This window comes from Hylobates moloch, unplaced genomic scaffold (assembly GCF_009828535.3).
Source record: "Hylobates moloch isolate HMO894 unplaced genomic scaffold, HMol_V3 SCAFFOLD_16, whole genome shotgun sequence".
Lineage (NCBI taxonomy): Eukaryota > Metazoa > Chordata > Mammalia > Primates > Hylobatidae > Hylobates > Hylobates moloch.
The window spans coordinates 17,381,901-17,407,905 of NW_026652291.1; the positions used below are offsets into that span (position 1 = coordinate 17,381,901).

A 26,005-nucleotide genomic window follows, 5' to 3' on the forward strand; every position below is an offset into this window, starting at 1 on the left:
GTCTCCACTGGGGAGGGAAGAAATGGGGAATGAGATAATTGGGTCCAAATCCCAGTCCCCACAAAAACTCACTGCAGGTTATCAAATTTGAACTCAAAGACTGAGACCTGCCCATATAGGGACAGAGAATGTTGAGGTCACTTAGCCTAACCTTCCACACAAAGCCCTGATCGGGTCTGTAGTAATCCAGATGGATATTTCTCTAGCTGCTGTTTGCACATTTCCAACCTGAGTGAGAAGGGTCTGGGATGGAATTCCATATTCCTGCTGTGGCACCCCCACACTTGCATGCCAAGTTCTCCTTGGTTTACGTAAAATAGAAAGCATTGTTTCCAACCACACACTTTGGGGCCCCAGGAACATATTTTGGGAAAGTCCATGACCATCTCTGGGAGTTGAAACTTTCTGGTAGTTACCATTGCCAGGCTTCCAGCCTTATCAGCTGCTCAGTGCATGGAGGTTGGCATGCCATTGAAGTGACAGAGGGGAATAAAAAGAGAAATGAGGTTACGAGGATAAAAGACACAAAATATGCACCTGCCAAGAGGTTGGATGGAGGCAGCAACAGTCAGGGTGGTTTCAAACTTAGTGTTCAATCTTCTAAAGGACATTTGAGTTTCAACCGAAGGGAGAATATGGACATTTCATTCATTTACCCCTTCACCCAACACATATTTACTGAATGCCTACTGTGTGCTGGTCGTGGTTCTCCATGGTGGAGATTCAGAGAGAGAGGTAAGACAGTGTTTCTCCCCAAAGGACCTCACTGTCTAGTGAGGGTAAAACCATGAAGCTGATCAATGTTACAGGATGTGGCCAGTGCAATGAGAGAGGGATGCCAAGTGTTGGGGCAGAGGTCACACACAGAGGAAGGAGGCAGGAGCCATGATAGGCTTCAGAAAGAGGCCTTGTAGCAGCTCGCCTAGGAGAATGGGTAGGTGAGGGTTCCAGGCAGAGTGGAACCATGAGAAAAAGCACAGAGATGCAGCAGTGATCTATGAGCCATGGGGAGCTGTAATAATGGAAAGATCAAGATAAGGGTGCGGGGGTAGCCAGGCCCATGGCCACTCAACTACCACGTTGAGGAACTTGGACTTTATCCTGCAGGCCATGAGGCAGCACCGAAGTTTTGTGAGGAAGTGTGAGGCCAAAGAGGGGAGTCCCACGAAAACTTGGTCTAGGACCACAGACCAGAGCCACATTGTGACTGTATAAAGAGCTTCCAGTCCTGTCAGGGAGGAAAGCAAGAGTTCATACATATGATTGGGTGAAAGACACTTCTTCGCCCAGCTAGAAAACAGCTTCTCAGAGATGCAAACCTAGTTATTTTGTGAAGCCACTCAGTGGCTTCAAGCCCTTCTTTCCTCCCTTTCTCTCTTCTCCTTACCCCTCCTTCTCTCCCTTCCTTTCATATTGATTAACTGCTCATTCATCAATGTGAGCAAAAACTCATCAGTAATTCTTTCCACCAAGGGAACCCCTGACCTTTTAGAGGTTTCTCTATGCCATTCTTACTTAGGCAAGGCCAAACAGACTGGGCTCCTTTGTAAGAACAGAAGAGAATGGGATGAAGAGTGAAAATATGCCTGAGGGTGGGAGCTACTCCTCCTCTTTATAGAGTTTGGTTATGAGGGGCTGTGGTGTGGGAAAAATGTGGGACATTTCTATGGTGTAGACCATCAATCAAGTAGGTAAACAGGAGGTAGATGTGTCGAATCTTGACTCTTCTCCCAACACAGTGTCCACTGCCATTAATTGACAGAGTGGTCTTCCAAAGAAAACATCAATTTGGTTAACAATAGCAGAGAGGCCCCCATGCTGGAACAGTAAGGCTGCTTCTCAACATCAGCCTTTCATTTTGCCTCGCTTTGGCCTCCAAATTGCAGCTTTATTCTTTTCTGTTTTGTCAGGTGCATGCATCGGGTGGAGGTGTGTCAGAGGTATTTGCCTGCCACGGGAGATCTTAGAAAGCAGAGTCCTGTATGTCATAATGTCAGCTGAAAAGAGCCTTAGAGATGAGCTTTGCAGTCACTCCACAATTTTTTTATTTTATTTTATTTTATTTATTTATTTTTTATTTTTATTTTTTTTAGAAAATACTTGTTTGCTAAGCTGTGTGTTAACTTCTGGCCCTGGCCCTCAGGCAAACAAAGAATAGGGTACAGTGTTCTGTGTGTCCAGCCCCAGGTTTGCCCAGTTTGGGACTATTGAGGACACTGACAGAGAATATAGCTTTGAATATAAAAAACAACAGTTATTCTTCTGAGAAAGAAAATTCATATTTATTGAGTGTCTATAGGTGCCAGCAAGTATGAAGCACTTGGCATATATTAGCTTGCTTTATACTCATAAACATCCTGTGAGGTAAGGATGATAATTCTTATTTTATGGAAGAGAAAACACATGCCAAACGAGAATTTTCCCAAGTCACAAAGCCAGTAAGTGCCAAAATCATGATTCAAACTCAAAACAGCTCTCTCCAAAGTCAACGTCCCTGAGGCACAAGAGAAATACATCAGGATCCTAGAGAGAAGAAAAATGCCAAGGAGAGAAGGGCAATTGAGAAGTCTCACAAACTTCCGAATATGAATATGAGTAGAAGGAAAAAAGGAAGGACCGTCACAAAATAGAATAAGCACAAAAAATCTTATTTTCCTATACCCAACCTCCTCCCTTTTTTTTATTAGGACTCATAAAATTCAATAGTTATCTGGCTCAGCAGTATTTCTCTTCTAAACGATGTGTTTAAAAATATGCATGTTAAATTTCACGAGACCTCTTCACCATTGGGCTGAGCCTGTTGCATTTCTCAGAGATTCCACAAAATTTTCTGAGCATTTCAGCTGTCTACAGTGATGAGGGAATTTTGTGCACTCCACATTGCTTTCCAGTACTAGTGCCATAGACATTCAGCACTAACTACAGCAAATCTCTGGGAGCTCGGAGATACTTTTCTGAAGCTTAGTCTTGATCACAGCCTTTCACTCACATCACTGACTTTTGAATTTAAAAATCCCAGCCATTTCTATAATTTTTTTGATTCTTATGATAGGTTTGGGATGGGAGATGGAATAAGAACTCCAGAAAATTATTTACTTGGCTTTTTCTCAAAACTTACTAAGATTTTCCATCAGCCAGGAGAGCAATCTCTTCTTCTTTTGCTTAGCTTTGGAAATAGACCAGCAAAAAATACATTGGCTGGCTCAGGGATAATTGGTGGGAATATGGCGGAGTGGTGTGTGTGTGTGTGTGTGTGTGCGTGCACATGCATGTGTGTATACTGAGGTTGGGCTGAAGGCATTTTTCCTCAGGGAATGACCACTGAAAACCACCTCTCTTGCAAGGTTAACTTCTTATAAGAGAATTAAAAACTAAGAAATCAAGTACTCGCTTTAACTATTATAATGAGAAATGGGAAATGATTCTGACCAATAATATCAAAAATCACAATATTAGTCCAATTTCTTAAAGTTTACTTCCCAACTTAGGTTCTGTTAGCTATTCAACAGACACTCTTGCAGTGCAAGAACAGTTCAAAAATTATTTAACTGAGGCACACTATATTGATGTTCTACTGTTTTTCTCCTTGTCTAATGGTTGCTTCCAACTAGATCTGAAAATTTGGGGTGATATACAGGGCAAGAACTATAATTCCTGTATCCCCCCGGGCTCTGCTTACCCCACCCACAAGTTGCCTAAAAATACTCCACATTTTTGCCAACTCTTCAAGTCACTTTTCTCCCAAGCTTGTATTAGAGAATAGGTTACCTGTTCCCCTGAAATCTTATTCATCTCCCACTTGATTATGGGCAACTTAATTTATTTTAGTGCCCCAGTGGAGCCTGGCCAATAGTAGGCAGTCAATGAATATGGACAGAAGAAAGGAAGGGTGGATGGGAAGGAAAGGAGGAATGGCAGGAGAGAGGGAGGGGAAAACCTGTGGCCCCAAATCATTGTGAAATTCACACTGAAGAATGAAATTCACTCTAAAGGATGGAGCAAACTCCGTAAGAATCACTTGTGAAGGAAACGAAAATGATGAGAGAGTTGGAAAAATTAGATCTTAACCCCGAGATTCAACAGAGAGAAGCTAGTGCTGAGTCTCTGAGTGGGATTCAAGTGCAGTGTTAAGAGGAAAGGCCCAAAGGGCAGTTTAACTGAATGGAACCTTGGCAAAGGCAAGGTGCCACAGCAACCCGCAAATCTTCGGAGAGGGTCTTTGGGGGCTTTGGACTTTGATCACACTCAAACTCCAAGTGAACGTGACTCTTCTACAGTCACTACTCATTTTTCCTGTTCATCTCCCACTTGATTATGGGCAACTTAATTTATCTTAGTGCCCCATTGGACACTGGCAAATAGTAGGCAGTCAATGAATATGGACAGAAGAAAGGAAGGGAGGATGGGAAGGAAAGGAGAGAGGGAAGGGATAGAGGGAGAGAGGAGCTTAGCATGTTGAAAGCATGTGGACAGAAAAAAATGAAACAAAAATCAAATGAACAGCAGGACCTGGCTCAAGAGACAGCCTAAATGCCAGAAAATTGTGTGGAATCTCTGAAGAATGCAATGGGCTCAGCTAAATGGTGAAGAGGTCTCCTATGTCCCTTGTGGCCAAGACAAACCAGGCAAACCTGAGCCTGAACACACAGAACAGATATTTTTCTCCTCTTTTTCTCTCATCTTCAAAGTTTCTAACATCCTGTTGTATGAAGGCACCTAGACTTAGTGAGTTTCCTTTCATGACTTGGAAATTGTGGGAAGGGAGAATCAGTCAGGAAATGAGGTGTCGGTAGGTTCTTTAGCAAACTCAGCCAGTGGATGGCTATAAAAGGACTTGGTTACTTTGGGTCCATTTTGTCTATCCATGGGATATGACCATGAGTGTGGGGAAGAGCTCTCTATCTGAGCATGTGGACTGAAAATAGTAGAACCTTGGGGGATCCTGAAGGAAGAGGGGAAACCGGGAAAACAGAGGAAGTTAACTTAGGAGGGGTAAGGGAAGAAGAGTGCAAGATTGACGTTGCAGAAGCCAGAGGCCAGGGCTAAGAACAGGGTAAGGGACTTTTGAGAAAGGAGTAGCAGAGCATTCACATTAGGTAAGTTCTGAAAGGTGTTCACTGAGCCTGGGTTTGTTATCTAGAAGGTGACCTACTGTAAACTTTGCCAGAGCATTTTCAGTGGTGAAGAAGTGAGATCCTTGGCTCCCAGTGAAGGGAGCAAGCCCAGTTAGGTTTCTTTAACAAGCTTGGCTAGGAAGATGGAGCAGTTGCTAGAGACGATGGAAGGTCAAGGGAGACCTTTGCTTCCTCCAGAACTGTGGCAGGCTCTGGGGCATGTTCATAAGCTGCACAAAGAGAGCCTGACGAGAGAGGGTGAGAACGCAGAAGGGAAAGAAAACACTGGGCAGGAAACAGGGTCTTGGGCCAAGAATAGGGGAGAGGGAGACATTTGCAGAGCATCGGTAGTGGGATTGCCTTGAACTTGAGTTTGAATGTAAACAAAGTTCACCAAAGGAGATGGGGAGGAGACAGACACAGAATTAGATCCATTCATAGGCTTAGGGAACCTTTCATGGCCCTTTTGAGGACTTCGTTTTCCTCAATGAGGTGGAAGGCAAGGCCAACTTCCTGAGGCAGGAAGTGGGGATGGAATGGGGATTTGGTAAGAATGATAACTGTTTGGAATAGCTGTGGTGGGATATGGGTGAGGGTTATTATGGGATGCTGTGATCCCGGGAGAGGCCGGAGGCCGTGTGTATGACTTTCTCAAGCAGTGTTCAGCAGCACAGGTGTAGGAGCATTGGGGAGGGAGAAGATTTGGATCTGTTCAAGATGGGTAATAGAGCTGGTGGGCCTGAAATAGAAGGGGCCAGGTAATTGAGGATCTCACCAAGAATGGAAAAGGGTCTCACTCTGGTCCTTCTGAAATAAAAAGGGAAGCCACAAAAAGGGAGATTGGCTGGGAAGTATGGAGGGAAGTATAGGATCAATGAGCCTGAAGAGCTATTGTAAGGTGAGGAATGAAATAAGAGTTGGGAGGTTAATGAGAGGTAGCCAGGTCTTGGAATCTGACATTTCCAAGACAGTGCTGTGATAGGGAGTGGCAAGGTCTACACGGGGAGTATGGCTGTTGGAGGAATAGAGTTGTGACTTTTCCGGCACACCTCTATTGGGCTTGCTTATTGTTCAATTCAGTACTGTAACTACGGTTCTCTAAATCTTGATGGAGTAATCGACATCCCCAAGAACTTACGATAATGAAGGTTAGGGCACCCAAAACACTTTTTCTTCCCTAGCGTTTAGGGATTCTGAGTATGAGTCTCTTTGTCTTTCTCTCTTCATTTCCTGTTATGATACTGAATAATTACAAGAAGATAGTTACAGGAAGTTATAGACCTTGAATATATGCAAATACTTCCCTCTACCTTCATTATTAGATTCTTGCCCAACTAGGCAGGTCCAAGATTTTGTTTCTGGCTATGCTAATTTTGGACAATAAAAAGAATATCCTATAAGTGAAAGCACAATCTTTCACACAGGTACTGGAAGTGGCCTCTTTATCTGCCATGGAGACATATTGTTCGGTCCTCAGTTTGGGCACCCGTGTTGTCTTGGGAGATCATACATATCTGTATTCTCAGACTCTGCACCTGTTTTGGAGAATCTGCTGTTTTCTATAAGCAGTCATTGCGGAGGGATTTTGGATCAACTTCTCTTTTTGGCCTTTTGCTCCTTACCTGTAGCTCACAATTTGGAAAGACAATGGAATTAAAATGAGTTATGAATTTGAGTCAAGATGAATCCATACATCCAGATGGTCTGGAGCCTCTGTGATTCTTCCATGAATGACTCCCTCTTCCTAGTATGGCCGAATATTCTCCCAACTGGGAGTTGGATTTGGACAAGTCACTGTGGGCCTCGGTGTCTTCTGTGGACCTGAGAGTCTGGGAGTATAATCCTTCTAACCTTGCAAGCATGGGGATATCTGAGCACACCTGTACACTCTTATTCATTTTATATAAATGGAAACCATGGCAGTATTGGCTTCTTTGGTCGACTCAGGAAACAAGTGGATGCAATACTTCATTTAGAAAAAAGGTAAATATATCTTCCCAGGTGTACTTAATTTGTGTATGTCCTGGAATCATAAAACATTGGAAACTAGAAAGGAAAGAGTCTCACTACTGTAGCCTACTTAATTGATCTGCCCTGTAGTTCATTTGTTTGTACAATTGCATTTCTAGTGTTAAGTGCACGGAGAGCCTGGCTACTGGTTTCCTGATGCCTTCAGCAGGCATAAATCACCTACAGATGCAGTGGCAACACGATCCTCGTTTTTCCTCCGAAAAAGTTTTCCTCATTTTCTCAACATTTTGGATTCCAAGACAAAGTGGTTAATAAAACCAGTAGTTCTGTTTCAGTTTTGTTCTGGTTCTGTCTCTGGGGTTGTCTTGATGCCTGGTTTTCTTTGGTTCCAATGAAGAATGTGTCATTTTTAAAACCCTTTTAGCTTCTTACACTTTTCAGCTTCTTTTATAATATTCCCTGATCAGGGGTGAGCCCTTCATCACCAGAATAAATTTTGCTTACCTTGGATCACCATCAGGCAAAATTGGTTTTAATGGGTTATCTCAACCCATGGTATCCAGAAGATGCCAGGACTGGAAAGGACCAGCCATCACTTGAGCATCATCTGGGAGCTCATTAGAAATCCCTAATCCTAGGCTCCCCAGCCTGGGGCTAAGAATCTGCATTTTACCAAGATCCCCAGGTGACTCATAAGCACATTAAAGTTTGAAAAGCATCAGTTAGATGACGAATATGTAACAGCTCTATCTTAGCAGGTTTCCAAAGAAACCCATTGGCTCAGGTACACAGTTTTATCCTTCACCCTATTTGATTTATGATAGCCAGGGTTGAACTACCTCAGCGATTGTTTGGTTGGGTTCTTTTCATTCTTTCAGAGAGGGAGAGAAAAGGAGATCACTGAGTCTACAGATAAAGGGAAACGCTGTTGGAGGTCATGGGACTATAGGAATATGTCTCATCTGCTTGGTGTGGAGTCGGTCATCCTGCTGCCCACTTCTTGTGAATGCATGTGGCCCAGTTTTCTGAGAAAAGAAAAATGTGTAGATAGAAAACATGTGAGGGAGATCTAGTTTTCATTCGAAGACTTACAGATGCAAAATGCACCCCCATAATGGTAATTACCAATGGATTTTCAAGTACTAAGGAAGAAACAAAAACCTGTTTTGATAACTCCTGTGATATATTAGCAAGTTCATTTTGGACAGCAATGGGAGGAAGCCATTAAGAGAAATAACACTAGTGTGTTTTATGGCATTCTAGCTGCAGGCAGTGCCTCATCTGTCTGTGGTCTCCTACTGAGAGCCCACACAGGTGATGGCCCAGGATGGAAATAGAACAGGCTTTCACCAAGAAGCCCTTCTCTTCTGCATTGCATTATAGTGTGGTGAAATGCATTAATTGCAACTGCTTCTGTTTGGAAAATGGGGGAATAAGTGATCTATCTTTTTTTATTATTATTATACTTTAAGTTTTAGGGTACATGTGCACAATGTGCAGGTTTATTACATATGTATCCATGTGCCATTTAAATGAAACGCACATCACTTTGATGGCCATTAACTTAGTCCTTGGAAGTGACTATGTGTTTGGGGGCAGGTGAGAGCATACAAAAAGCTTGAATTAAATATTTTGAATAATGTATCATTTGTTTTCTTGTAAAAATATCTATTTTTATCCCATTGGTATCCATCACACTCCCTCTCACTCTAACTAGATACATTTAATCACTTGTGAAAATGCCTGGATTCTTGATCTCCCAGAGAGAAACTGTAAAAATGCTTGTCTTGGCAGTAGTGGAGTACTGATAACAGGTTTAAATCAACCAGGGATTTCTTTTGACTCTTTCTATTGTCAAATTGCTTAGAAAGAGAAAGGCAAAAGACTCAGGAATCTCCTGTAATCCGAACTATAATCTTTGGAGCTTGTCTCACCTCAATTTCCTATGCAGTTTTGAGAAATAACACAGTCCTTGATTAGTTTTAAAATACATGTTCAACATAAAATGTGACTAGTATTAAAGGGGAGAAAAACAACAAAAAATCACCTGCAGTCACCTCCATCCAAAAATAACAATATATTGGGTTATATATAGCATCTCTCTCTCAAAAGATCACATAAACACATACAGTATTTGTAGATATTTTTTCCATACTATTACCGTACTATGTAATAATTACAATACTGTGTAATGTTACTGCACTATGTGTAGACTGTTCTCTTGCTTACTTTTGCATTTAGTGATGCATTGCATGTTGTCACATTAATAAATGCCATTTTCTATATGATGTTTTTTAAAAGATGGGGTCTCACTGTATCCCCCAGGGTGGAGTGCAGTGATGTAATCTTGAACTCCTGGGCTCAAGGGATCCTGCCTCAATCCCCGCGAGTAGCTGGGAATATAGGCGCATGCCACCACACCTGGCTAATTAATTTTTTTTTTTGGTAGAGACAGGGTCTTGCTATATTGCTCAGGCAGATCTCTAGATGATTTTTAACTAGATTTTAAACTACCTTATGTCGTTTGGATCTGCTAAAAAAAATGAGAGTAACTGTAGGCATGGATCTAATTAAAATAGGGAAGAAGAATTAAAAAATCCCCTAGTTCCAGGAACACTGAATTTCACTAAATACATTTCATTTCCATTGGGAAATCATATGACTGAATGGCAATTGCGTTTCTTGTTTAGTATCTTGTGAATGCACATGTAAACCCTACTCTTAATGTGGTCTTTGTGTGGTCTCTTACTATCACCTCCTGCTACTTCCATCCGTCTCATTTGAAAATGCTTTTGGGCTGTGAACGTTTTCTTGTTCTAAGACTCTCTACCTCCTGCTGTCTGTCTGCCTCTAGAAGTACCTAAAGAATAGAGGGGTATTTTAGAGAGACCCCCTAGTACCTAAAGAATACTAGAGGTCTCTCTACCTCCTGCTCTCTGTCTGCCTCTAGAAGTACCTAAAGAATACAGGTACAAAGACTAAACTATGTAAATTAGTTCTTATCTCAGTTGGTAAAGATGACTTACTATCTCTTATTCTCTGCATTCATTTTGGGTGGTTCTGAAAGCCTGGGACTGTATGACTGTAAGATATGCCAGAGAGCCTTGCAGAAGCACAGCTGCTGTCATGAATCTCTCCTGCTGAACACTTGAACTTGGCCACTAACTTCTCACTGGAGAAACATCAAAGCACATGGCCCCGCACATCATGGCCCCACCCCATCCAGTCTGTATAGTCATTAGACGGCCTGAATGTCAGGTATTCAGGGTACAAAGCCTTAGAATGAAAAAGATAAATGGTTGTTTCAGTAATGTTCCCCTACATACTCTAAAAGAAAGTCAGCATTAGATACCGGATCAATCTTTTTTTGTTTTCACCATTTAATAGGGCTGCAGGAAGACAGAAGGTTCATGTCAATGAAAGTCTTTATAATTACATTGCATTGAACAGGAAAGTCATACAAAAGGACACATTGAGGTCCTATGCTCTGAATATAGTTAGTAATAGGATAGTAGAATGAAAGAAGAAAGGGAAGAAAAGGGAGAAGAGAGAAATATGAGAATATGTGGATTAGAAATGGTGCAAGGACAAGTACCTCAGAAGGCAAGGAAGGCATTAATATCCAAGGATGGAGTAGAATGTGATATTTTGGGGATGAAAAGAGTAATGCTGATTTCCAATCATTGTCTTTCCCAAATTAGGAAATGATCCTCATGTCAATTTAATGTTAGAAGAATGGACTAAAGAAAGAGGGCCCCTGACTAAGGTTGAGGGTAAGGGATTAGATTGAAGCAGCGGAAGCAATATGAGAATTGGATGAAAGGAGCAGGGAGAACCTTCACTACACTTAGCAACTTTCATTTTTTGGTAACTCAGGCCCTGGATCTTCCTGTCTTCCAGGTCAACAGTTCTCTCCTATAGTAACAAAATTGCCTGGCTGGAGCCTCCATTCTTGGACCCTGCAGAGGTTGCATCTTCCCAAATGCATCCAAGGACTTCTTATGAGCCTTGAATTTCTCCACTTCTTTCATTTATCCATTTTCCTGATCCTACTGAATTCCCTTTTTCAGTTTCCTGGCATCTTGTAGCTCTTTGCTTTTGCTCTTGTCAACCCAGACTGAAAAAGCTACTTCTGTTTCTGTAGCTGAAGGTTTTGGGTTAACAGAAGGGCTTTTGTCACTGCATAGAATAGAAAACAAAATTCACAAATTATTTCAGGCTATGGGGACTTAGCTGGCACTCTCCCTAGGTGTCCTCATTCCTGTTTTCCTTACTACTTGTCCACTTCATCCATTTCTTCTAAGATCCCTACTCCACCCACTACTCCCCAAACTGGTGGCATCTGCAGACAGCTCCAAGATTCTAGTTGCTCCATTAAGTAAAGCAGTTTAGCTCTCTTTGGCTTCCACAAGAAACCACACTGTTATGGGATCTTTGGGGCATCAATTTTCTGGCCAGAAACCTCTGTGGCCAGTGATGCCTTTGCCTGAGTTCTTGTCCTACATCCAGAAAGAATGAGGTATACAGATAAATGAAGAGTGACAAGTGAAGGGTGAACAAGATGAAGATGAGCCTTATAAGGTGTTAGAACAGCTCAGAGGAGGCCTAGAGTGGATACTTCCTCTCTATAGGCTGGTTGTCCTGTGGAGTGTTCAGCTCTCAGCAGAGCAGAGGCCCTGGAGAGGGTAGCTCCTCTCTGCTCACCGATCATCCTGATGACTCTCCTGATCTCAGCAGAGAGGGTACCTCCTCTTTGCAGCTGGTCCTCCTCTGCAGTTTTCTTTCTGACTCAGGCCATCCTGTGCCCTACTCTGGCTGAGCCCTGGGTTTTTATGGACCTCAGAGGGGAAAAAGTACCTGCTGATTGATCCATGGGCAGCCATGGGTGGGTCCAGAAGAGGTACTATGAGACCCCACTCTGGTCAGTGGGACAGGCAGCCCAGCCCCCAACCTCCTGGCCTGAAAGTGGGGCCTTACTGGAGACCAACCCTTTTCCACCCAGGAATCAATCTGCCTCCTGCTGCTATTAATGGCCTCAGGGCTCAGCCGCAACCTCACTCCAGGATGGAAGCAGGTGCCAGGAGAGGAGTGAGGCCAGACAGTGGGAGCAGACACCCCAGAGCCAGCAAGGCCATCAGTGGGGAGGGCCTTCCCACCCTCAAGGAGGCAGACTACAGCAATGCTCAGGTGTCATGCCTGGAAGGGCAGCTGCAGCTACACCCAGGGAGTTCCCACCCCATCAACTTGGATGGGGCAGAGCTCCCGATTGTCCCTGGCTCCTGCCTGCTCCATGGAGTGGGAGGCCCAGGTCTGCAGCTGCTGGTTGGGCCCTGAAGCTGCACCCCAGAGGGCAGATCCTGCCTGCTTCCGGTTCCCCACAAGAGCACAAGGAGGCTCGGACCCACAGCTGTAGTTTGGGTGGCTGCCCATAGACCAGGAGGCCTGGGTCTGCAGCTGCAGCTTGGACTGCTGCAGTGGTGCCCAGGGAGCTCCATGGAGTGTGCAGGCCGAGTCGCGCCTCCCTGCTGCAGCCAGCATGGTAGTAGTGAAATGGGAAAAGTTCCCTTGTCCCCCCTCGCAAGGCATGTGATGCAGGTGTGACTTGATTCTTCAATGCCCTGCTGCTCAAACCTCTAGGGGAGCATACAGACAGGCAGGCTGTGGGGCTCTGATCCCACAGCAGTGTCTAGGGGTGAATGTTTAAAGCTAAAGCCCCAGTGGGTGTGTGTTACAGGATGCTCTTTTAGTTTTGCCATCCATAGGCAGCTGTGTTAACCAGCACAATTAGATCCCTGCCTTTTCGCAAGGACAGAGGGCTTTCTCTATCCTGGGGTTCTTGCCTTGGTGTACTGGAAGAATCGGATCACATGTGGCCTTGGAGAATGAGTGCGAGGTTTTATTAAGTGGAAGTAGCTCTCAGCAGACGGGGGAGCCAGAAGGGAGATGATTTTTCCCTGGAGTTGGGCCAGTTGGTGGCCCGAGCTCTCCTCCAACTGCCCCAGCCAAACTCCACATTGTTCTGCTGGTTGGTGGCCTGCCGGCGTGCTGGTGCCTGTTGGTGTGCTCCTCTCAATGTCCCGATGCCTGTGCGCGTGTCTTCGTTCACTGGTGGTGCTCTTCCTGTTGTCCCGCGACTGTGTGTCTATCTGCTAGGGTCTTGGAGCATGAGTGTCAGGTTTTATTGAGTGGAGGTAGCTAGGGTCTCAGGGGTTTTTATAGACACAGGATGGGGTCATGGTAGGCCAGGTTGGTCTTGGGAAATGCAACATTAGGGCAGGAAAACAAAAATTCCTGTCCACACTTAGGTCCATGGGCACAGATCCGGGGATGGAACTCTAGCCAGGGACCATGCCCTCCTCTACCCAGCACTTCTCTTCCCCCACTTCGATATCATTTAAAGGGACCATGCTCTTCCATTTCCAGCAGTTCCCTTCTGGATCATTTCTACCCTCTGAAGAGGTACATCTAATTGCCATTAGAATATGGATGATGGTTGGTCTTGGCTGCTTCCTGCAGACAGGGGGCATTTGTTTTTGGGGAGAACGGCAGTCAGATTCCTCCCAGAGGTCTATCTAAGGGTTCCTAGCAAAGGGAGCCAATGGATTCTAGGTGTGAGGGGAAAAAAAGTTTCATAAGGTTAAGTATGCATGGGTTAAACATGTGTATTATACAAGGAAATAATTTAGTGCCAAAGATTACAGAGATAACAACAACATTGTGCCCCAGGCACTCTGGTGAAGGAAATTAAACCTTGTGTTAGAACAGATAAACTTTAGAAGAGAGATATCTGTTCTTTCCATATCTTTAGCAGTTAATAGGTGCCCCCTGGATTTCTGGGGTTTGTGGGCTTGCATGGTGGCCATTAAAGTCTCTATATAGCTATCAGAGTCATCTGAAAACTTGTCAAGATCCCCCTTAATTTGCTTTAAGTCCTGTAGGGAGAAGAGGACCTGGACCTCACTGGGCCTAAATTCACTGGGCATCTGTTGTAGGGGCAAGAGTGAGACTGGGGCTTGTTTAGGGTGAGGATTTCTTGGAGTGGGCAAGTGAGAGGCTGAAGCTGGATAGGGAGGTTGGGGTGGACCCAGAGGAGCAGGGCTTGAGGGAGCTGGCTCCTCTGCTGGGAGTGCCTCTGGGACTCATATCTTTAATTCCCTGGGCTTGCCCCTTGCAGCCTTTCCTGAGATGGCAAGCAGGAGGGCTGGATCAATCCTATATTGTTGGCAAAGGCCTGGATTGCCTTGCAAGGTATAGACAGCCTGCACATATGGGTCTCAGAACCGTCTATCCTCACATCCATAGAAATGTTTCAATTCCTGGATGGTATTGTAATGAATGGTTCCTTCCTGAGGCCAAGCCAGTCCTTCCTATAAATCATAATTTGGGGTTTCTATGAGGGGGCAAGCGAGAGGCTGAGGCTGGATAGGGAGGTTGGGGTGGACCCGGAGGAGCAGGGCTTGAAGGAGCTGGCTCCTCTGCCAGGAGTGCCTCTGGGACTAGTATCTTTAATTCCCCGGGCTTGCCCCTTGCAGCCTTTCCTGAGATGGCAAACAGGAGGGCTGGATCAATCCTACATTTTTGGCAAAGGTCTGGATTGCCTTGCAAGGTATAGAAAGCCTGTACATATCAGCCTCAGAACCGTCTATCCTCACATCTACAGAAGAGTTCTAATTGCTGAATCCTATTGTAATGAATGGTTCCTTCCTGAGCCCAAGCCAGTCCTTCCTGTAAATCATAATTTGGCCAAACCTTTGTGCAGAGGGCTATGAGGCCATTTTCCTCCAGATTCTGAGGATCAAGGCAGTCCCAATTGTTCAGGATACACTTTAGAGGAGTATAAGCCGGGGGTGGTGAAGAGAACTGGTTGCACATTCTGAAAGACAGAGAATAGAAGTGTCCCTCATTTCCCTTCCTTCTTTCAGTGAAAACTCAGGGTGTGATGGAGAGAGAATGCGAGCACCCTCCTTTCACTTTCCACCTCTTGTCCCTGAGCCCCGGCGACCTTGGCAGGTGCTGGCCCCAGGCAACAATGTAGTATGTACCCACGAAGCAGGGAAGACCTGGAGAATAGGAATTAACCACCCTCACCTGTGCCTTCCTTTCTCCCTGCTGTTGGCAAACTTTGAGTTCCCTGGGCTTGTTTATGCCATGAAGCATGGCCTTCTTCTGTGGGGTGGGGTTCAGTCAGCAGGAATTGGTCCTGCTCATTTACGTTGTGCCTGTTTGCCTGAATTTGGATTCCTCAGACTTGTTTTTTCTTTCTAGGGCCTCAGCCTGAAGCTTGGAATTGAGTTTGGGACTAAAAAGTCATTTCGGAGGATGTTTGTATCCACTTAGTGTCTCGAATAAGCCCTGCAGAATTTGCTGTTATCAGCCAGCAGGGGTTGCTCATCTGTTAATTTCCCTATTAGAAACAGAGTGTTGTGGGCGCGGGGGAGGCCCTGTCACTTAGAAAAGGAAAAAAAGAGAAAAACAGTTAAAGGGGCAAAAAAGGGGAGGACGCTTGGGGAAGAACCCCTTGCTTAGTGCAAGTGGGCCTCTCTAATCCTTATAACTTTCCCATCCTTTTCCCAGTTCAGACCAGGTTGAATTCCTTGGCCAGCGGAGGAAAGGTTCCCATTGACTCAGTGGGCAAGAAGCACCCTGTGGGGTCCTGGCTATCACCTCGGCTTCCTCCCGCCCCCCCCGCCCATGGTTGTTGGACTCGGCCTTTGCCTGTTGTGGGCACACCCAGGTGCCCAAGTTGGGAGGGGAAAGAGTAAGAAGAGGTGCCCTGAGCCGTGTGTGCCTGCAGCTGCCAAGGTGGAGGCATACATGACACCTCTAGAAAAAATTGGTCTGATTTGCACCTTTGTGGCTGAGCCAAACACTCATTTTACTTAGTAACATTGCTGCAGCCTGTAGCGAAACTCTTAACGTTGTAAAGAAAGAGATAAGAGCCATTTCAAATTGTGTGTGAGAGAGGAAAGAGACGAAAGAAAAACAGAGCCTCTTACCTGCAGGAAAGAGAGAGAGGTGGCAGGGTTTTGAAAGAAAGGCAGACCTGACAGTTTCACATCTGCGATCCCAGACGAGCCCCAGTTGTAATGGGAAAAGTTTCCTTGTCCTCCTTGCAGGGCATGTGATGGGGTTTGACTTGTTTCTTCAGTGCCTTGCTGCTCCAGCCTCTAGGGGAGCATACAGACGGGCAGGCTGTGGGGCTCTGACTCCACGACAACGTCTAGGGCTTGAATGTTCACAACTGAAACCCCAGGGGGCGTGTGTTACAGTATGCTCTTTTAGGGTCCATAGGTGGCTGTGTTAGTCAGCTCAGTTAGACCCCTGCCTTATCACACAGACAGAGGGCTTTCTGTATCCTGGGGTTCTTGCCTTTGCGTACGGGAAGAATTGGATCACACATGGGCTTGGAGTATCACTTGGGTTTCACTGAGAAGTTTCACTGGAGGAAGAGCTCTGAGCAGATGGAGGAGCCAGAAGGGAGATGGATTGTCCCCTGGAGTCTCTCCGGGGATGGTTTTCCCCAGAGCTCTCCTCCGACTGCCCCAGGCAAACTCTGCCGTCATTCTGCCAGTTGGTGGCCTGCTGGGATGCTGGTGCCTGTCAGTGTGGTCCTCTCAACATGCAGCTGCCTGTGTGTTCCTCCGCTGATGTGCTCCTCTTGACTTCAGCTGCCTGTGTGTCTACCAGCTAGGGTCTCGGGGGTTTTTATAGGCACAGGATGGGGTCATGGCAGGCCAGGGTGGTCTTGGGAAATGCAACATTTGGGCAGGAAAACAAAGATTCCTATCCTCAAATAGGTCCATGGGCACAGGCCCAGGGGTGGAGCCCTAGCCAAGGACCATGCTCTCCTCTAGCCAGCACTTCCTTTCCCTTCTTCTGTATCATTTAAAGGGACCACGCTCTTCCCTTCCCAGCACTTCCCTTCCGTATCAGCAGCAGTCACTGCCATCAACACCCATTTAGACTAACTCAGTGGCTTTAACTTCTCACATCCTAAAAGCTCCATCAAGATCCACCAAATTGGTAGCTGTACAGAAAAACCACCTATGGGGAGATGGATCATGCCATGTCCCCTTGAAGACAAGCAGCTGTAATCCCCCATTATTTTAAATAGCATTTCTTTTCCTTCTTCAAATATTGAGAGTGGGCATGAAAGAATGAAAAGAATACAAAGGTTAGAGGAGTGTGCACCCAGCCCCCAGCTCTGCTAGGACCCAGGAGACTGTGAATTGCTCTTGTTAGGTTTTCTCCTGGATTTACCACCTTTGCTCTGTGTTGGTGGTTGAGTGTGCTACTCAAAGAGATAACTTGGGAAATTTCATGGAATTGATCATTCAAGACTTCTGTTCAACATGACCTTCAGTGAGTTCTTAGCAAAAAGGGAAATGGTGTTTCAAATACAGTAGCCTTCACTTTATAAGTGTGACCCTTTCCCCAAGAGATTCTGCTCATTCATGGGGCTTCATATGTCACAAGCCCACCCCTGCCTCCTCTCTGTCTCCTGTCTCACATGTTACGGTCAAAATGTCTTCTCTATGGAGCCTGTTCACTGTGTGAGCAGGGCCCCAGTGCTGGGCATGCCAGTGACAGTAACTTTTCCTAAGTAAGTAAAGTAAGGAATAAAAGGCTGCTTGAGAGTTGTGGTTTTCCTTTTCTTTTTTGCAGCCTCCATCAACTCTGCATCTGTTGTAAGGCTTACTTTCCAGTAACCTTTCTTTCCTGCTATTTCATAAATTGCCAATGGAAATTAGACCCTCCCACCCCCACCCTGAGGGTGCACAGGCTGCTTAATTTGACACTCAGACGGAATTCTGCCATGGTTTCATTCAGCAAAATGTTTACTTCTTAGAAACCATGACAGCCTCGGCTGGAGCAATGATAACCCCATAAGCTGACCAGGAAGAGCCAAAATCAAGAGCAGCCCCAGTTATCCTTTTGTGAGGTGGAAGTGAGGAAAGGTGCCTCTGAGGGGGAACAGAATTTGTGGTATACTCAATTCCATTTGCAGAACAAATGGCTAAAAATCAAAACTCAGGGCTAAGTCAGAGATTTCTTTTCCACCTCTGTCTCTGTAGCAAATATCAGAATATGCTATTTATTCAGGATCAGTTCATTGAATTATATGCATGTTTAATTTCCAAAGAAACGGTATGTAGATTGAATTGCTGGCTGCTCTCACCTTAAACTGGCTGGAATCACCTCCTTTTGGATGATTCCCAGGAAGGGCTGTGAAGTGCCTCAAGAGAATTTACAGACCAGGACTCGGGACAGCACTCCAGAGGCCCACAGGGGATTTCTGCTCTGTGAGAGGGAGCAGGCAGTCATGTGGGGGCAAAGCTGCATGGCTAGGAATTATCTCTCAATAGGTGTCCCACCAGTCATCCTGAGCCACTAAAGCCATATGGGAAAGAAGCAACTTCAGGATGAGGTCTGGCCTGCTAGGTGGTCTGGAGAACGCAGGGGACAGGGAGGCCTTCCCTGGACATTGCATTACTCAAGATCAAAAGGAAGCATTTGAACATCCACCCCTCGAGAGCCAGAGCCCCATCTTGCATCAGGGAAAAAGAAAAAAAAAAAACACGTCAGCGTGAAATTCAGTTTCTTTGCTTTTAAAAATTTGAAATGGCAAAATGAGGGCAAATCTACTGCCTGGACTGATGCTTGAAATGCCCTCCTTTCCTCTTAAATAGTCTAAGTATCTGAAAAACATATAAATGTGAAAACTCTTTCAAAAACCTTCCTAGGTAGATCTGAGGGGAAAGAGGGAGGGAAGTGAGGGAGTCTAGAAGGATTGGGCTGTGGAATTTCCTATATGGTAAAGTGTTTGAGAGAGTGTGCTTTGCCAGGGCCTAAACCTAGGAAACATGCAAAGCAAGAGCAGAATGGGTTGTTGAGCCAGATAAGGTGATTGAAATGGGTCCCTGCCTGAGCTCAAGAGCCACAGAAAGAAGGGGAAAGTGATTAGTCAGTTAGGTCTTGGCAGGATTAAGCAGGAGCCTATTACCAGGTGAATCCACTAATGGGGTATTTTTCTTGCATGCAGTGGTCTTCTATATGCATTCTTAAGAGGAATGCACAGGTGCACTTTGCTGTATTTAAATGTTCAGGGACAGGGTTGACCCCTCTCTTACCTTTAAGTAACTTCCTACTTAAAGATCACAACAGGCTGCCCCTGTATCCCCTGATGGAAGGGTATGCTAGAGATGGGAAAGAGACCACCCAGAAATTCGTGGTCTATGCCATTCCTGGTGGAAGTAGGTACCAAAGTTGGCCACGGTGCCCATGGAGACAGATGCTTCCCTAGTGATGAAATCTAGGACCCCAAGCTGGGTCACCAGAAGATGTGGGCAGAGAGCCAGGAACAAATGAATCAGGCACAACAGCACCCATGGACAGCTGGTCACAGGACCATGCCTGTGAAGAAAGGTTGAGAGAAGTGGAAGGCTATGGGGTTATGACCTTGGTTACTTCAAAAGGCTTCTGGCAGTGGTTTTCCAGTTTAGGCACAGGAAAACGGTGCATCTCCTATTTTCCATAAAAAGAAAAATGATAATTTCTACTTGACTGGAATATACCATAAGCAGTAGAACTTAACATCACTTGGGTCATGGATTCCTATAAGAGCTGATGAAAGCTATAGAATATTTTTGCAGAAAAAAATGAAAAACATGGCATACCATTTCAGTGTGTTTAGCAACCCATTGATGCCTACATATGAGTCCTGATTTGAGGACCACGGACTTTCACCTTTTTTTGGCACAGCAGAGGTGTTTAGGAATCCCCTAAGGTATTGGCCAGTTGTTGAAGTGTTAATGGGAATATTAGGAAGTGATAGAGCTGATGTCAGAAGGGATGTTCTGGGTGGAGAAATCCAGCGAGTTATGCAAAAAGTCTATTCGTGGGCAGACCTGGTTTGTCGTTTGCAAGATACTCTTCCCTCCCCAGAACATGTACCATCTGTCTTCTGCACCATGTGTGGAGGACAGTGGATAGATAGGTGCCTTTAATAGCTCCTCAAAAACTGATACTTATTGGATGCTAAGGTTGGAGATATGCTAGCTGTATGGTGAATGCAGATTGGAGAGTTCCTTGTCAAACTAGGTAGCAGTGGCTGATGCCACATTACCAGCAGAGTGAACTCCAACAGAAATAGATGGAAAGTGGAGCACCTCTCACCTGGCCCTGTGGCTGCTGGATGAGTTAGAGAAGACTACAAAGCTGAGAGGAGCACCTCCAAAAGGTTACACCCAGACCCAGAATGAGAAAAGTAGCAAATTCATGACTCGGGAAGATAGACTGCAATAATACAGATAATGCCAAGGTCAAGGATCTTGCTGAGTGGTCAGTAAAGGAAGAGCCAGGGAATCTCACCCTTCTACATGGTTCTCTTAGTATCCTGTGTGTCTGGGAGAGCCAACTTGGAAACTCTGTGGATATGTCCTATTGGACAGTTTAGTACTTCACACTTGAAATAATTTGATTCCAATTTGTCAAAAGGAGGCTTTTAGTGGCCCTAGAAGGCAGTCTCATTTGAGTTGTCAAAGATTGCAGCTTACCAGTGTTCAAAGTCTCTTCCAGTTTCCTGCCCCCTTGGACAAGCCTTGTGCCAGGGCACACATCCTCTGCCCACCTTCTGCTGGTGTGAGTGCTCGCTAGAGCCTTCTGCTTTAATGCTCTCCCAACTCCTGTCAGAGGGCTGGTGTTTTCTACAGGCTCTCTGAGGATTCTCAGAAAAGCTTGAGAAGTTCTCTTCTTATCTGTGCAGTGAAGAGTATTACGCAGAGAGTGCAGCTCTAGCTAGAAAAGTCCAAAGTTGGAGAAACATCTCTACTGAAATGTATCGATGGGCACTATTTTTTTTCCAACTCTCTAAATCAGGACACGTGGACTCCTATGTATGTGAGATGGTCAGGAGATGCAGTTTGGATGAGAAAGTGTTGAAGTATCAATTGGTTATACAACAGGACTGAATATTTGAAATCAAGACTGTTCTGGAAGGCTTAGCATGGGAGGAGGGGTCCCATACCCTGACCCTGGTGCCCTTCCAGATTTCTCCCAAATAAAATGTGCTCTTTTAAAGTAAGTTCCCTGATTATTCACCTGTGTACTCTCATGAGGCACTGAGACAAATACACCAAAATACACCCAAATCTGTCTACAGTCATGGTTAAATGCAAGTTCTATACATGTGTTTCTGTTCAGTGATTAAGAATGTAAAAAGCTTTTTGGCACTTGTTAGTTGAATGATTTATACAATACTCCTCTTTGCTCTTCCTCCCTTCTCTTCCAGAGCCTGTGAACTTGTTGTTTCTGAAAAAGGAGTCAGTTGCTATCGGAATATTATTTAAGGAGACACATGTCAATGCCATTCTATAAAAATGGTACTAGTTTACGCCATGACTTAAAAGGATGATGGGTTACACATCAGAATTTGGTAGCACGATCAGGCGATTTACTCTTTGTAAGACATGGTCACAGTAGGGAGTGTCAGAAGGGGTAGATCCTTCACCAATATCACCTCTGCGGTAGGGTAGACTATGGACCAGTAAGTCCAGCCACAGATCCTTGCAGCTGAGGTTTATGTAGGTGGGCACAGTTTTCCTGGAAGGCTCAGCAAACTCTTATCATGAGGTTGTACCTAGGTCAGGGAAATTCAAGGAAATTCAGGGAATACCAGCCGGCGTGGATCCAGGCACAGTGCTGTGGCCTGGGCACCATTCCTCCATCTGTCTCCAGGCAGGTGGCTTAACGCTATGCCCTACCAGATGGGGGATGGGGTCAGAAGGGACAGGAGAGTGAACTGAAGCAATTCAACCACTTCCTTCCTTTAGGCCTGGCTTGGTTTGGAACTAGACTAGGGTTTGGAGAGCCTGAGTGTGGAAGGGGAAATGGAGAGCTGGCATAGGAATGTGGATGCACTGAGAGGTTATTCACACCAGTGTTCTGGAAAGCAGGAAACTTCTCTGGTTGAAAGCCAAACTGTATGAAAACAGTCATGTAGGGATAGATGCTTGATGTATTTTTAGAGGTTGATAATAAAGTTGAGCAGTAGCAAAAGGAAGGCTTTTCAGAGTTTACCCAATCAAACTTGGACAAATGGCAAACCCTCTGTCCAATCTGATCCCAGGGTTTGCTGCCTTGCTGTTTGCCTCTCCCTAGTTAGAACGCCTCCTAGGAGACAGTGGAAGCTGGTGGGCTATCTTCGATCCACAGTTGTTTGCCTCTTTACCTTGGGTCCCCCCAACTCATCCCATCCAGACAGCCCATTTCTACTTGTACCCTGTGCATCTTGCAATCTGGCCTGATACTTGGCTCCAGAGCTTTGCCGTATGAGAATTAGGCCTTTGAATCCTTGGTTCCCTCCCATCCTGACCACTGTTTAATCTCTCTATTCCTGCCTCTCCTAGACACTTGACCCTGGAACTCAGCTTGGCCAAACCTACCTCTGATCCAAATTGTGCTCTTGGTTATAACTTCATCAATGGCATTTCTCCAAGGCCAAAGTCAAACCTCTGCCAGAGGAAGATGTAAATATTCAGAGCAAAATATTGCATACCTGGCCCAAATGAGTGACTTATGAGGAAGAGGGAGTTAGTTCTAAGAATAATAATTATCTTTTGGGTGAGATTTAAACTCAGGGCCAGAGCATTTCTTAGAAAACCATGGATACAAGCAGCTTGTTAACAGCAGTATCAGGTTCTTGGAGTCTGTATAAAATCTGGCCCATCGATTCAAACAAAATTGGTATGAAATATCATTTCTCTTCATGTCTGAGGTTCCAGTGGCGGTTGGCTTCCTTCTTATTTCTTGCCGTGTGTGGCTGTTTTCTTGCCAGCCTCAGATTATGCACTTATGTGTTTTCCAAAAAATCAAAACCATGTCCAATACTCTTGTTATGTGTTATTTTATTTTTATCCTTTAATTGATCCAACAGCTTTCCTTTCAGACTAAATTGGCTTAATTGTACCCCAGAGATGCCCACAAAATGCTGAATTGAATGAGCAAGGCCCTCGGTCTCTGATAGGGGCGTTGCACTCTATAGCCCTAGTGAGACATTGCTGTCCACTGGCAGTCTTTGGTCTTTTGGGTTATTCAAATACTCTGACTAAATATATGTGTGTATATGTGTATTTCAGACCAAAGCTTCAAAGGTGGCAAAACACTATGGCAAAAACAGGGAAGTTTATAATTTCAGTTTTACAATTAACATTAGTAGCCTGATTTATACATATTTTGCTATGCCTGTTCTCCAGTAAATATTATTCAAGAAATTCATGGATTTTTTTTTTTGGAGGGAAAGGAAATTTGTGTGTTTAAAATATGCAGAGTCTGGAGAAGTTGGGCAGATGACTGGGGTGCTTAGATCCCTGGGGTCTTCTTTCCTGGCATTACAGAGTTCTCTTTTCCCATTTTCCTTTTTCTGTAGCCTACCTCTTCATCTAAGAAAGGTAAACATTTCACCTTTCCAATTCTTACTGACTCATTGCTCTGGGCGGTAAGGTCTCCCAGGGCACAGATAATTTAAAATACTGACTCGAAAGAAGGGTCTTTTAATTGATGAAATCAAAGATTCTCAAAATCTTTCTTTTACCATCTTGAACGTGTTTCTGTTAAAGATGAAGTATGGCATTAGAAATGGGGATATTTTGGCCTTTGTTGTGTGTTCTGAAGTCAGAAATACTAACTGTAGTCATGGGCCTTTCACTGAATGATCTGCTCTTTCATCCCTCACCATTATCAAGAAATCCATAGCTCTTGAGAGTTTGACAAAGATAAAGCAAAAAGCATTGTTAAGAAATAATGAAAGTTAAAAATGGCTTCCCCCTTTCTACCTCTCTGCAGACATATTTCACGAAATTGGTTTTATCTACATCCCAATGCTTATCCCTAGAATAAGTCATTAACTAAAAAGAAAAGCGTCTGTTAACAGCGCAGGTAGAATAAGTTAGTGATGATTAATTTAAAATATGTAACTAGAGTATTTTTAGGGACTATCAAATTTTCAAGTTACCTTGGATAAAGCCTATGAATAAATTTTTTTATATGTGATTCCTTCTAGTTTAAATATACTTTATAACACTAAACATATATTTAAATTAAAATGCTCACCTAATTTCACCTTATAAAATGTTTACTATTTTCTACTTTTTGATATAAAATAAAAACATGATGAAAGCATGAGGAAAAATTAATGAAGTACAGTTTTTTATGGTATATAACTTTCTCTTTGTTTACATAAAACAGGTTTGATTACATTTAATGAAGTAAATGGTGAAATTTCTTAATCTCATACATTATTCTTATTTAATTTTTCTAATAAGCTAGTAGCTTATGAGATGCAGGCAACATTCACAGGACATGTTAAGAATAGATAATGGCCAAAAAATATCTTGTGAGACATAGGCAGAATCCATAAACATGTTAAATATAATAGTAGTAACCTGTAAGATATGGATTGTTTGAGGCCAGGAGTTCAAGACTAGCCTGGGCAAAATAGCAAGACCCCATCTCTAGTTAAACAGAAGAAATGGAATGCATGATGGAAAAAACAAGAGATTTACATACAGATACAAAGATATGGAAAGACCAAGTCATAAAATATGATGCTGCCACTTCTGGCCTGACAACTATGTCATACTTAAATTGTCCATCCACTGGTGACTCCCAGTATGGCCCTATTTTGGCCCCACATGTGCTCTGCCTAAGACATTCAGTCAAAGCCTAAAGCTGTTGAGCTGGCTAATTCCCAAGCGTTAGCTATGGCCAGGCGCACGTGGCCCTGAGTCTCTCAGATGGGCTGGTGTTTGTTTTGGCTCCGGTTACTTTCTGTTCACTCTTCTTTTTTTTTCTTTTTCTTTTGTTTTAAATAGAGATGAGGTTTCACCATGTTGCCCAGGCTGGTCTCAAATTTCTGCTCTCTAGTGATCCTCCTGCCTCAGCCCCCCAAAGTGCTAGGATTACAGACACAAGCCACTGCACCTGGCCTAAACCCCGAGTTCAAACCTGAGCTCTGGTCTTCATAACCTCACCATCCATGGGGGAGATTGAAGCAGGAAAAGACACTATGTGAAAACTGTGTGACCCCCAAACTTTGGATAGTGTGGTCTTCCAATCCTTGTCTGTATGGGAATGTCTTGTCTGGGTTCTAGGCATTTTAGCCTTTCTGGGGCTCTTCCTCCATGAAGAAATATTAAAAATATTTACCACTGAATTAGTATGAAGACTAGTATAATCCAGGGTAGATTACATTCATTCTTTTTTTCTGACTTAAAAAAAATTAAAACCATTTTGTGGGCTCCTAAAAATGGATGGTCTCTGGACAGTGTGTCTGTGGTGCCTCGGGGAGAAGCTGACCCTGGTTCAACCTTCTTATACCCTATCCTAAGTGTATTAACCCATCTCTTTCCCTTGCCTCTTGCTATATTTTAAATTGATTAAATAGCTCATGTGATTCAAGTATTTAAATTTGGTTGGTGAGTCTTTCTGTCCCATGGCCTTTGAGATAGCTTGCTTGAGAGCATACTTGGAGGGTACCATTGCATCAAGGTAATTCTCCCAACAACATTCCCCAAAGCCAAACATCCACATTTAGTACACACACGCACACCAGCCTAACAATGAGTACCTTCCCTTTCATTCTAGGCCTCCTCTAGTAAAGAATTTATCATTTTAACCACATATTAAATGTTATACTATTGCAAGTTAATTAATGAAAAACAGCAAATAGATATATTCTTAATTTTATAGCATAAAAATTATAATGAATGATTTTTATAATTATGTGTAATTAATTACATTAGATCAATATCATTTTAATCCTAACAACTTCTAGTAATTTGTATTACGGTATTATAAAGTTATCATATGATTCATGCCTTTTTCAGTGGATTTTAGAATTCATTTTTTTTTGGATAAACAAT

General features: G+C 44.0%; 1 long non-coding RNA gene across 1 annotated transcript; it reads left to right on the forward strand.

Moving 5' to 3' along the window:
* Positions 1–5,706: 5,706 nt before the first annotated feature.
* Positions 5,707–7,419, forward strand: LOC131381421 (uncharacterized). The gene is made up of 2 exons (XR_009210183.1): positions 5,707–7,097; positions 7,244–7,419. It is a non-coding gene; the product is annotated as an uncharacterized LOC131381421 (long non-coding RNA).
* Positions 7,420–26,005: the final 18,586 nt, after the last annotated feature.